Consider the following 9,475-nt stretch of genomic DNA (forward strand, 5'->3'; position numbering starts at 1 on the left):
TAGTTTGGACCATGACATGTGTCATTGTCACAGACAAATGACACAAGCAAGACATGCTGACTACAACTGGTTCACGTTTGCAGAACAGGTTCTCTTTCTCCGTCTGCGGGCTCCGATGGTTCCAGGGCACCCATTTCCCCAGACTGTGGGAGGCGCTGTGCAGAACCTGAGTGTCAACGGTCCCCGCCACACAAGCTCCACGGGGCGCAGACAGCGCATGTGTGGATGGAGAGGTGCATGGAGCCTGCTGGCCACCTGCCTTGGAGATGAGCTTTTTGCTCCTCGGCAATTTGGAGATGCTCAGGCATGGGATGTGTGATGAACGGGGAGGTGTCAGCCAGCTAGATTTTATTTTCAGCTTTACTTGGAACGTGCACTTCTTTCCCAGCTCCTCCATAATGAGCCAGACAGAAGCTGCCCGGCGGCCCTGTGTGCAGCCTGGCGGCCTCGCGTGCACCTCCCGGCACATGGGCCTCCTTCCGTCCAAGTGGAGCTTTGAGTCTTTGCTTGAATCTTCTTACTCACTGGCTTCAGAATAGGCATCGACTCATTAGCTTCAGGGAGAGGGAGTTAGGCGGGGGCCACTCACAAAGGCCTGGGAAGAGGAACCAGAGCCAGGGTCAGGATGGAGGGCTTGTCTTCCAGCAGAACCCAATGTGCGGTGAGAGTTTTTATTCCAGTCTTTGAATACTGGAAACGAATCTCACCATCTGCAGGTGGCCGGGGAGAGGGGCCTGAAAGAAGTAAATTAAAATACTCAACTACAGAAAAACATCGAAGAAAAAAATCAAGACAAAAGCAAGGATGCTAACACACACACTTTCTCTGTTGGCTAAAACAGCGTTTTCACGGGGAGGCCTGCATCGTCTTTCTCTCAGGTTTCTTCCACGAGAGCCTCTAGTTAATCATCTAAAACCACCCTTCTAACGTCATGCTGAATCAGTCTCTTGAAATTTAGGACTGGAATTTTCTCAGCAAATATTTAACTAGAAAAACGAAATCCCGGCTTTTCTGTTCTCAGCAGTTTCGATGCAAGTTGCAAATTAATAGACGTCTGGGCCAATATTTGATCTTTTCCCCCAAAGAGAATGATTTGCTTGCCATTCACTAAATTGGAGGGAGGGATCCCTGGAAGTAACAAGGATGGTCTCCTTGCTCTTGGAGGGGGACTTCGGTAATGTTTGGAGACCTCAGGCAGCAGCCAGACCTCCCCAGCACCTGGCGGGATCCCTGTGAGCACTGACTCCAGCAACTCTGATGGCCACGGGGTCTCTGGGGCAGAAGCCCCGTGCCCAGCCAAAACACGTGCTGCAGTGAGTGGGCCAGGTAGCCCTCATGGTATGTGAGCGCAGCTGCCCCTTGCCAGGCTGTCCCGGGCTGCCCCCAGTTCTAACTTGAGGCCCTAACCCCACCAGGGGTCACTGGCTTAATATAGCCTCTCCATGGTATTTGCATTTCAAAAGAGGTCCCTGTGAAATTATTCTGGAAGGGATTTCAGGGCCCCTGAGTGGGGACACATTTCAGGGCTAGCAGGGGTGGCTCCTCCAAGTTCCTGGCAGATGCTGCACCCTGCATTTCTGGGGAGGGCTGGGCCTGAGGCAGCTGCCGCCAGGGGCTGGGCTGGGCTGGGCTGGTGGAAGGTGGGAATCTGTCCCCTGCAGGACCCTCCCAGTGGTCTTGCTTGGGACTGAACAGCTGGGGCTGGTGGGCCCTGTGTATGCCACGTTTACTGGTGCCCAGTTCAGACCTCGGACCTGTCCCCACCGTTGTAACGGCTTTCCCCAGCAGCTCCCCTTCTCTTGCCCTGTACCCCTGGATTTCTGGGCGGAAGGCCTGGGGCGTTCCTCCCTACAGGTGAGTCTGAGAGCCAGGGCAGATTGTGGGAGCTCGTGGGAGCCTGGGAATGTTCTGTGCTCAGTGAAACTGACAGTTGTGCTCGTTTACCTGGGGGCAAGGGATATGGTATCTGAGCCTGTTGGTGCCAGTGCCTTTGTTGTTACACCTTTGCTCTTAAATAGGTACAAATTATTGGTATTAGAGAGCCTTGCAGCTCCATATCCTCATTAAGCCTCTGCAGTTAATAATTATTTTTCTCTCTGAAAGTGTTGGTGTGAAAGAGCTGAATAGACACGTGGAGACTGCAGGCCTCACTCTACCTTGGCAGGAAGGTGGCAACCTGCATCCCCAACAGACAGCTGTGTGTCCTGGGCACAGTTCCTGAGCGTCTCTGGGCCCCACGTCTCTTGTCACTGGGGTAGCAGAATCTGCTCTGCGTCCCTGGGTAGTTGGAGAGGCAGTAGCAGATACTGAGAGCAAAGACTTACGTAGCTCTTGCAATCCTCAGTGGTCTCCAGGAGGCAGGAAATCCAGTTACCCGGTTTTAATGATGAGGAAACCAAAGCACATTGAGGTTAAGTGGCTTGCCCAAGGTCACAGAGGAAGTGGGTGGCAGAGTGGGATTGTCAGGGAAAGCACCTTGAACAGAAAACCTGTGGGCTGCCACTGCACTCCAGCCTGGGTGACAGAGCGAGACGCCGTCTCAAAAAAAAAAAAAAAAAAGTCAGGAAGAGCATGTTTCCATAAAGAGGGTGTGCTCAACTGTGAGGACCACGCCCTAGACACCCAGTGAGGCAGGTCTTATAGTTTGTGGCTTATGTTAATGTCTCATCATTAATTTTCTAATAAGGTTCTTTTTAAAGTCCTTGTTTTTAATGTAATCAAAATCATAGTTTTTTTCCTTTATGATCGTGTTTTGTATGTCATATTTAAGAATTGCTTACGTATCTCAAGATCATAAACATGATTTTGAATGGTCTTTGCTAAAATAGGCTTTGCCTTTCCTGTGTAAGTCCTTAGTTCACCTGGAATTGATGTTTGTGCTTGGTGTGAGGTAGGGATCTAGTTTCACTTTGTCTGCCATGTAGACAGCTGAGTGGCTTGGGACCATGTGTGGGAATGCTCCTCTTTCCCGGTTGCCAACTCTGTTGTGCGTGTGTGGACCTGTTTCTGGGCTCCATCTTCTGTCCATTGGTCTGTTGGTCTGCTCCATGCCAGCACTCCTTTGTCTATATGTTATAAGTCCTGACATCAGATTAGAGCTTGTTCCCCTCCCCTGTTCTCCAGGGATGCCTTGGCTATTCTTGACCTATTGGTCTTCTGTAGAGATTAGAGAATCATCTTGTGAGTTCCCTATGAAGGACCCTGTAGATAATTTTTCTTTTTTTTGAGATGGGGTCTTGTTCTGTCACCCAGGCTGGAGTGCAGTGGCACAAGCTCAGCTCACTGCAACCTCTGCCTCCTGGGTTCAAGTGATTCTTGCGCCTCAGCCTTTTAAGTAGCTGAGTTTACAGGCGTGTGCAATCCCGCTCTGCCACCCACTTCCTCTGTGACCTTGGGCAAGTCACTTAACCTCTATGTGCTTTGGTTTCCCCATCAGTAAAACTGGGTGATTGGATTTCCTGCCTCCTGGAGTCCCCTGAGGATTGCAAGAGCTACGTAAGTCTTTGCTCTCATTATCTGCTATTGCCTCTCCAACTACCTAGGGAGGCAGAGCAGATTCTGCTGTGGCTCGTGGCCCTTCCTCTGTCTTCAGGGCCAGCAGCATAGAATCTGCTGACTTCCTCTGTCCCCATAAGCTCTTTCTTCCACTTTTCCTCCCTTCTCTGCTTTTAAGGATCCTGTGGCCACACTGGGCCCACCCAGATCCTTCAGGATACTCTCTTGGGTTAAGGTCGCTGGTGAGCCACTGTACCCCCAGCTTCTGGGGATTGAGACATGGACCTCTTCTTGGGAGGTGAGGGGGAAACATTATTTTGTCTACCACACATGGCCACGGCCAAGATTTATAAAAGTCAGCCAGGTGCAGTAGCTCATGTCTATAATCCCAACACTTTGGGAGGCCGAGGCTTGTGGATCACCTGAGCTCAGGAGTTTGAGACCAGCCTGTCCAACGTGGCGAAACCCCATCTCTACTAAAAATACAAAAATTAGCCAGGCGTGGTGGCACATGCCTGTAATCCCAGCTACTTGAGAGGCTGAGGTAGGAGAATCGCTTGAACCCAGGAGGCAGAGGCTGCAGTGAGTTGAGATCATGCCACTGCACTCCAGCCTAGGCAAGAGTGAGACTCCGTCTCAAAAAAAAAGAAAAAGATTTATAAAAGTCCAAGTAACTGAGGCAGCATGGGGTCGCCACGGTGGAGCTGCAGCAGCTGCAGGTGCAGGAGGCAGTGGACTCCATGGTGAAGAGTCTGGAGGGGGAGAACATCTGGAAGATACAGGGTTTCATGTTCTAGTGCAGCACCAGCTGTTGTGAGGACAGTCAGGCCTCCATGCAGCAGGTGCACCTGTGCATTAAGTGCTGCCATGTGCCCCTGGCTCAAGCCCAGGCTTTGGTCACCAGTGAGCTGGAGAAGTTCTAGGACTGCCTGGTCTGGTGTTCCATGCGTTGCAACGACAAAGCCAAATATTCAATAGATGCTGGGAGTAAGGAGCTTCAGGTGAGGCAGAAGCTGGACGGTTGTATGACCAAGTGTGTGGATGACCACATGCACCTCATCCCAACTGTGACCGAGAAGATGAAGGAGGCTCTCTCATCCATTGGGAAATAAAAGTTTTTGCCAGTGGCCATCGGGGCCGAGGACAAGAATATATTTTTTTTAAGGAATTGGGAATTTTAATCTTTTTTTTTTTTTTTTTTTTTTTTTTTTTGGAGACATGGTCTTGCTCTTTTGCCCAGGCTGGAGTGCAATGGTGTGATCTCAGCTCACTGCAACCTCCACCTCCCAGTTTCAAGCTGTTCTTCTGCCTCAGCCTTCTGAGTAGTTGGGATTACAGGCATGCACCACCACGCCCAACTAATTTTTGTATTTTTAGTAGAGATGGGGTTTCACCATGTTGGTCAGGCTGGTCTCAAACTCCTGACTTCGTGATCCACCTGCCTCGGCCTCCCAAAGTGCTGGGATTACAGGCATGAGCCACTGGACCTGGCTGGAATTTTAGTCTTTTAAGCAAAGTTTATGAATGAAGAAATGAAGGATGGCCATAAGTGTAAGGCATATGTCACTGGCCTCTGGACACTGGTTCTTTTATTTTTTAGTCCTAAAAAATGAAATGGAAAAAAGTGGTGCTGAATTGGGTCAGAGATATTACAGGAGAGTTTTAGAGCTTCTATTTCCTGGGCCAGTGCCTGTCCTGGCAGTAAGGATCTCCCCTGTAACAAGTCAGAGCCCTCCAAGGTACCGGACTCTTCTTACTACACAGGTACCAACAGGCTGGCAGGTTAGAGTTGGTGGAGTTTGAGGAGAGATATTTCCTCTTCGTTGCCAACATCCTGTTTACCCGGAATGTCTCCATATCATTTTCCATAAGCTGTGAAACAAAATCCATGAGGTCATTCACTTAGAAGGAAAAAAAGTTTTCTGTGTCTTTGTTTTCCTGGTTTTGTGTAATTTATACAAGGTCATACAAGTTGATTTTAAGATGTGGAATTGGGAGGGAGACTCGTTTGGATACGAACTTGGAAAGGTTCCCGTGGGGCGTGCTGGCTCACGCCTATAATCCAGCGTTTTGGGAGGCCAAGATGGGCAAATCACGAGGTCAGGAGATCGAGACCATCCTGGCTAACACAGCGAAACCCCGTTTCTATTAAAAATACGAAAAGAAATTAGCCAGGTGTGGTGGCGGGCGCCCGTAGTCCCAGCTACTCGGGAGCCTGAGGCAGGGGAATGGCGTAAACTGGGAGGCGGAGCTTGCAGTGAGCCGAGATGGCGCCACTGCACTCCAGCCTGGGTAACAGAGTGAGACTCCATCTCAAAAAAAAAAAAAAAAAAGAAGAAGTTTGAAAGGTTCCTTGTGGATCCCCATTTATTTATGGTCATCAGGGTATGAATGTACGTTTCTTCAAATTATGACGTCTGCATCTTTCAGCCTGGAGACCATGCAAAAACATGAGAGGTGATGACACACTAATTATGGGAAGCAGGATTACTGGCTGATGGGCCCTGAGGCTGTGTGTAGCAAAATGACAGGACAATCTTTGCAGTAACACTTTGCCCATGAAGAGAAGGGGGTTTTGATTGTGGTATATGCTAGTATATAGGAGTGAACAGTAAAAGAGGAGCATTTGGCTACTTGATTATAACAGAGTTATGAAGTACTGGATTTGGAAAAACCTGGTTTTTATAGAACAGATGGAATGAAGATCTAAACCCAGCATTGCCTACTTAGCCCTCTGAATTAACAGAGTCCAGTCAAGACAAACCCCTGGCAACAGGAAATTCAAGGGAGAAAAAGGAAGCAACTTGGGCTAGGATGAGCTGACTCCCTGAGAGCAAAGGAGAGGCAGCCCCCATTACCAAATGCCATTTCTGCCTGGGGCTTTCGTAGCTTGCAGTGCTCCTGCCCCAGCATGGCACCTTATTGTTTTGATAGCAACCTCATTGCATTTTCACCAGCTTATTACTTGAAATGATAAGACAACCTGTCCATTTGCTGCTTCCCGGCTGTGATGTATTTTCCTAGTGGTTTGGCTTTAAAAATAAATAAGATGTAATTTTCTACGCCCCCCCCCCAAAAAAAAAAGTCCAGATAACCACAGAAAGTCTCAGCTCACTATCCGTGGCCCCTGGAACCCGGCATCTCCTGCCCAGTTGTGGTCTCTGGCTCCGTGATGACCTCCCGGGGGACATGGCTGCAGTGCCGGTTCAGCCACCATGGGAAGCTTTTTCCCAAAGACGAGGCGTCTGCTTGAGGCACATGTGGAGTGGCAGGGGCCAGGGCAGGGTCCAGACAGTTTTCGCCTGGCAGCCACTGCAGCCTTTCTGCACAGGAGGGCCTTCGGACTCAGGGATAGGAGCGGCTTGACGCCAAAAAAACAAAAAAAACCAAAACAGGCTTGTTGGTCACTCGGCATCCCCCCACGGGAGTTCCTGACATTCCCCAACAAGGGGTTCCTGAACAAGGGTTCAGACATTTGGATTCTTGTTCAGCAAACAAATGCCTTCAGATTGTTCTGTGAGGACTTGAAGCAAAGCAAAGACAACGTAAGGTCCCTGATAAACTCCAGGTGTTTGATCCCTGTCCCTAGAGATGAGTCAGCATTTCAGAGGCACTGCTGACAAGCATGGGGGTCGGTACAGACCTGAGTCCAGCAGGTCATGTTGGAGAGAGAGAAGCTCCCAGGATTCAGCAAAACTCTGGGAGTATCTGTCAGCAGATGCTGCACCAGCCACAGGTGTGAGCGTGCGGGAGTCCGGGCAACGAGAGGAGGAAGATGGAGAGAATGGCACAGGGACACGCAGAGGGAGGCCGAGGGTCACCTGCTGCTCTGGCCACTGAGGTGGCTGGATGAGGAGTGTAGCTGGGTGCTGGATGGCACTTTTAGATCTGGAGCCTGGAATGTTCCAGACTGGCCCTGATCATTCCTGACTCCCTGGGCCTGCGGTGAGCAGTGGCTGAAAAACCTGAGAGCTCTGAGCAGGACCTGCTGCAGGGCTGCGTTGGGCTGGTTGCTGTGTTTGCTAAAACATCTCATCTTCAGCTGGGTGCAGTGGCTCACACCTATAATCCCAGCGCTTTCGGAGGCCGAGGTGGGCGGATCACAAGGTCAGGAGTTCAAGACCAGCCTGGCTCTACTAAAAATACAAAACAAAACAACAACAACAACAAAATTAGCTGGGCATGGTGGCGTGCGCCTGTAATCCCAGTTACTAGGGAGGCTAAGGCAGGAGAATCGCTTGAACCTGGGAGGCGGAGGTTACGGTGAGCCGAGATTGCGCCACGGCACTCCAGCCTGGGTTACAGTGCGAGACTCCATCTCAAAAAAAAAAAAAAAAAAGTTCTCATCTTTATTGGCCACAGCTCTCTTCGGCTGGCGGTGGCTCGTGGACACATCGGGCCCGGGAACATATGGTTGTCCCCTGGCAGGTGCACAGGGCTGCGTTGTCGTGCTGGAAGGTGTCCTTCGGCTCAGAACCAGGCGCCCACTTGTTCTTTTAAATTTGCTTTGTCGTTTAATCTTTGCCTTGGGGAACTTGGCACGTTTTTCCAGGACGGGGGCAGAGAGGTGGCTTTCTGGTTCTGGCAGGGAAGAGCGAGGCTGGAATGGCTCCCCGTTGGCCCAGCCCGTGTCGCTCATGGGGCCCAGCTGGCAGGGGAATGCCCCAGACGGCACTGTTGGGAGGCACAAAGGCCCGAGTGGTCTGGCATAGCCGGGTGCTGAGCCAAAGAGCCTTGAGCTCCGTGCTTCCTGGGCTCCTGGTACCTGCTGAGAGTCTCAGGCCGGAAGGGGTCCAGAGGTTTGGATCATCATTTCCGAGGGCTGGGTTGTCAGCTGGTGCGCTGCTGCCCTGGCAGACGTTGTCTGGAGACGTGTGTGGTGGTCACAGCCTGGGGTGGGGGTGCTGCTGACATCCAGTGGGTGGAGGCCAGGGATGCTGCCCAGCATCCTCCCGGTGGCTGGCACCCTACAGAGCGTTATCCAGCCCCCACAGGAGTCAACAGTGCTGCCATGGGGAACCTGCCCTATAAGCTGAAGCCCAGGGGTTCCTCCTTTTCTTCTTATCTTAAAGCAGGCTTGGCCAGGCACCATGGCTCGGGCTGTAATCCCAGTACTTTGGGAGGTAGAGGCAGGTGGATCATGAGGCCAGGAGATCGAGACCATCCTGTCCAACATGGTGAAACCCCATCTCTACTCTAAAATACAAAAAATTAGCGTGGTGTGGTGGCACACACCTGTAGCCCCAGCTACTCGGGAGGCTGAGGCAGGGGAATTGTTTGAACTTGGGAAGTGGAGGTTGCAGTGAGCCGATTGCGCCACCACACTCCAGCCTGGTGACAGAGCAAGACTCCGTCTCAAAAAAAAAAAAGCCAAAAAAACAAAAAAACCAAAACAGGCTTGTTGATCACTCAGCATCTCCCCACAGGAGTTCCCAGCACTGGGTTTCTTGTCAGACATTTGGATTCCTGTTCAGCAAACGAATGCCTTCAGATTGTTCTGTGAGGACTTGAAGCAAAGCAGAGACAACGGAAGGTCCCTGATAAACTCCGGGTGTTTGATCCCTGTCGAAGTCCTGGCCGGTGCCTTCACTGCGTTGCGTGGGCCTCTGTGGGCTTCTCCCGTGATATTTAGCTCATGATGTAAACAGATGGTGACTTTGGCTCTACCCGAGCCATACTCAGCATCTTTAAGGTGGGCGAGTTTGGTGTCTCCAGGGTTGGAAAGTGGCTTCCTGCTCTTAGGAGGAGAAGCGGTTCCGCGTCTTAGAACGTCTGTTCATTCTGACTTCATTGACAGCTTAGTTTGAAGGAAATTGTTCTTGAAATACCCTTTAGAATTGCTTTCTCCTTTTGGACGATCTCACGCCAAAATGAGACAAAGTTTTACTAGGAATCAATTCTTAACTCTTTTTCCCTTTTAAAAAAATTGAGGTGAAACTCACATAAGATAAAATTAACCACTTTATTTGTTTATTTATTT

General features: G+C 50.6%; 1 protein-coding gene and 1 pseudogene across 1 annotated transcript in view; both read left to right on the forward strand.

Moving 5' to 3' along the window:
* Positions 1-4,607, forward strand: part of LOC105506584 — a 13,016-nt pseudogene extending 8,409 nt beyond the window's left edge.
* Positions 1-9,475, forward strand: part of CELSR1 (cadherin, EGF LAG seven-pass G-type receptor 1) — a gene marked incomplete at its 5' end in the record, with an annotated part of 201,612 nt that overhangs the window by 63,250 nt on the left and 128,887 nt on the right. The window lies entirely within an intron of this gene.

The sequence above is a fragment of the Colobus angolensis genome, unplaced genomic scaffold (assembly GCF_000951035.1).
Source record: "Colobus angolensis palliatus isolate OR3802 unplaced genomic scaffold, Cang.pa_1.0 Scaffold138, whole genome shotgun sequence".
NCBI lineage: Eukaryota > Metazoa > Chordata > Mammalia > Primates > Cercopithecidae > Colobus > Colobus angolensis.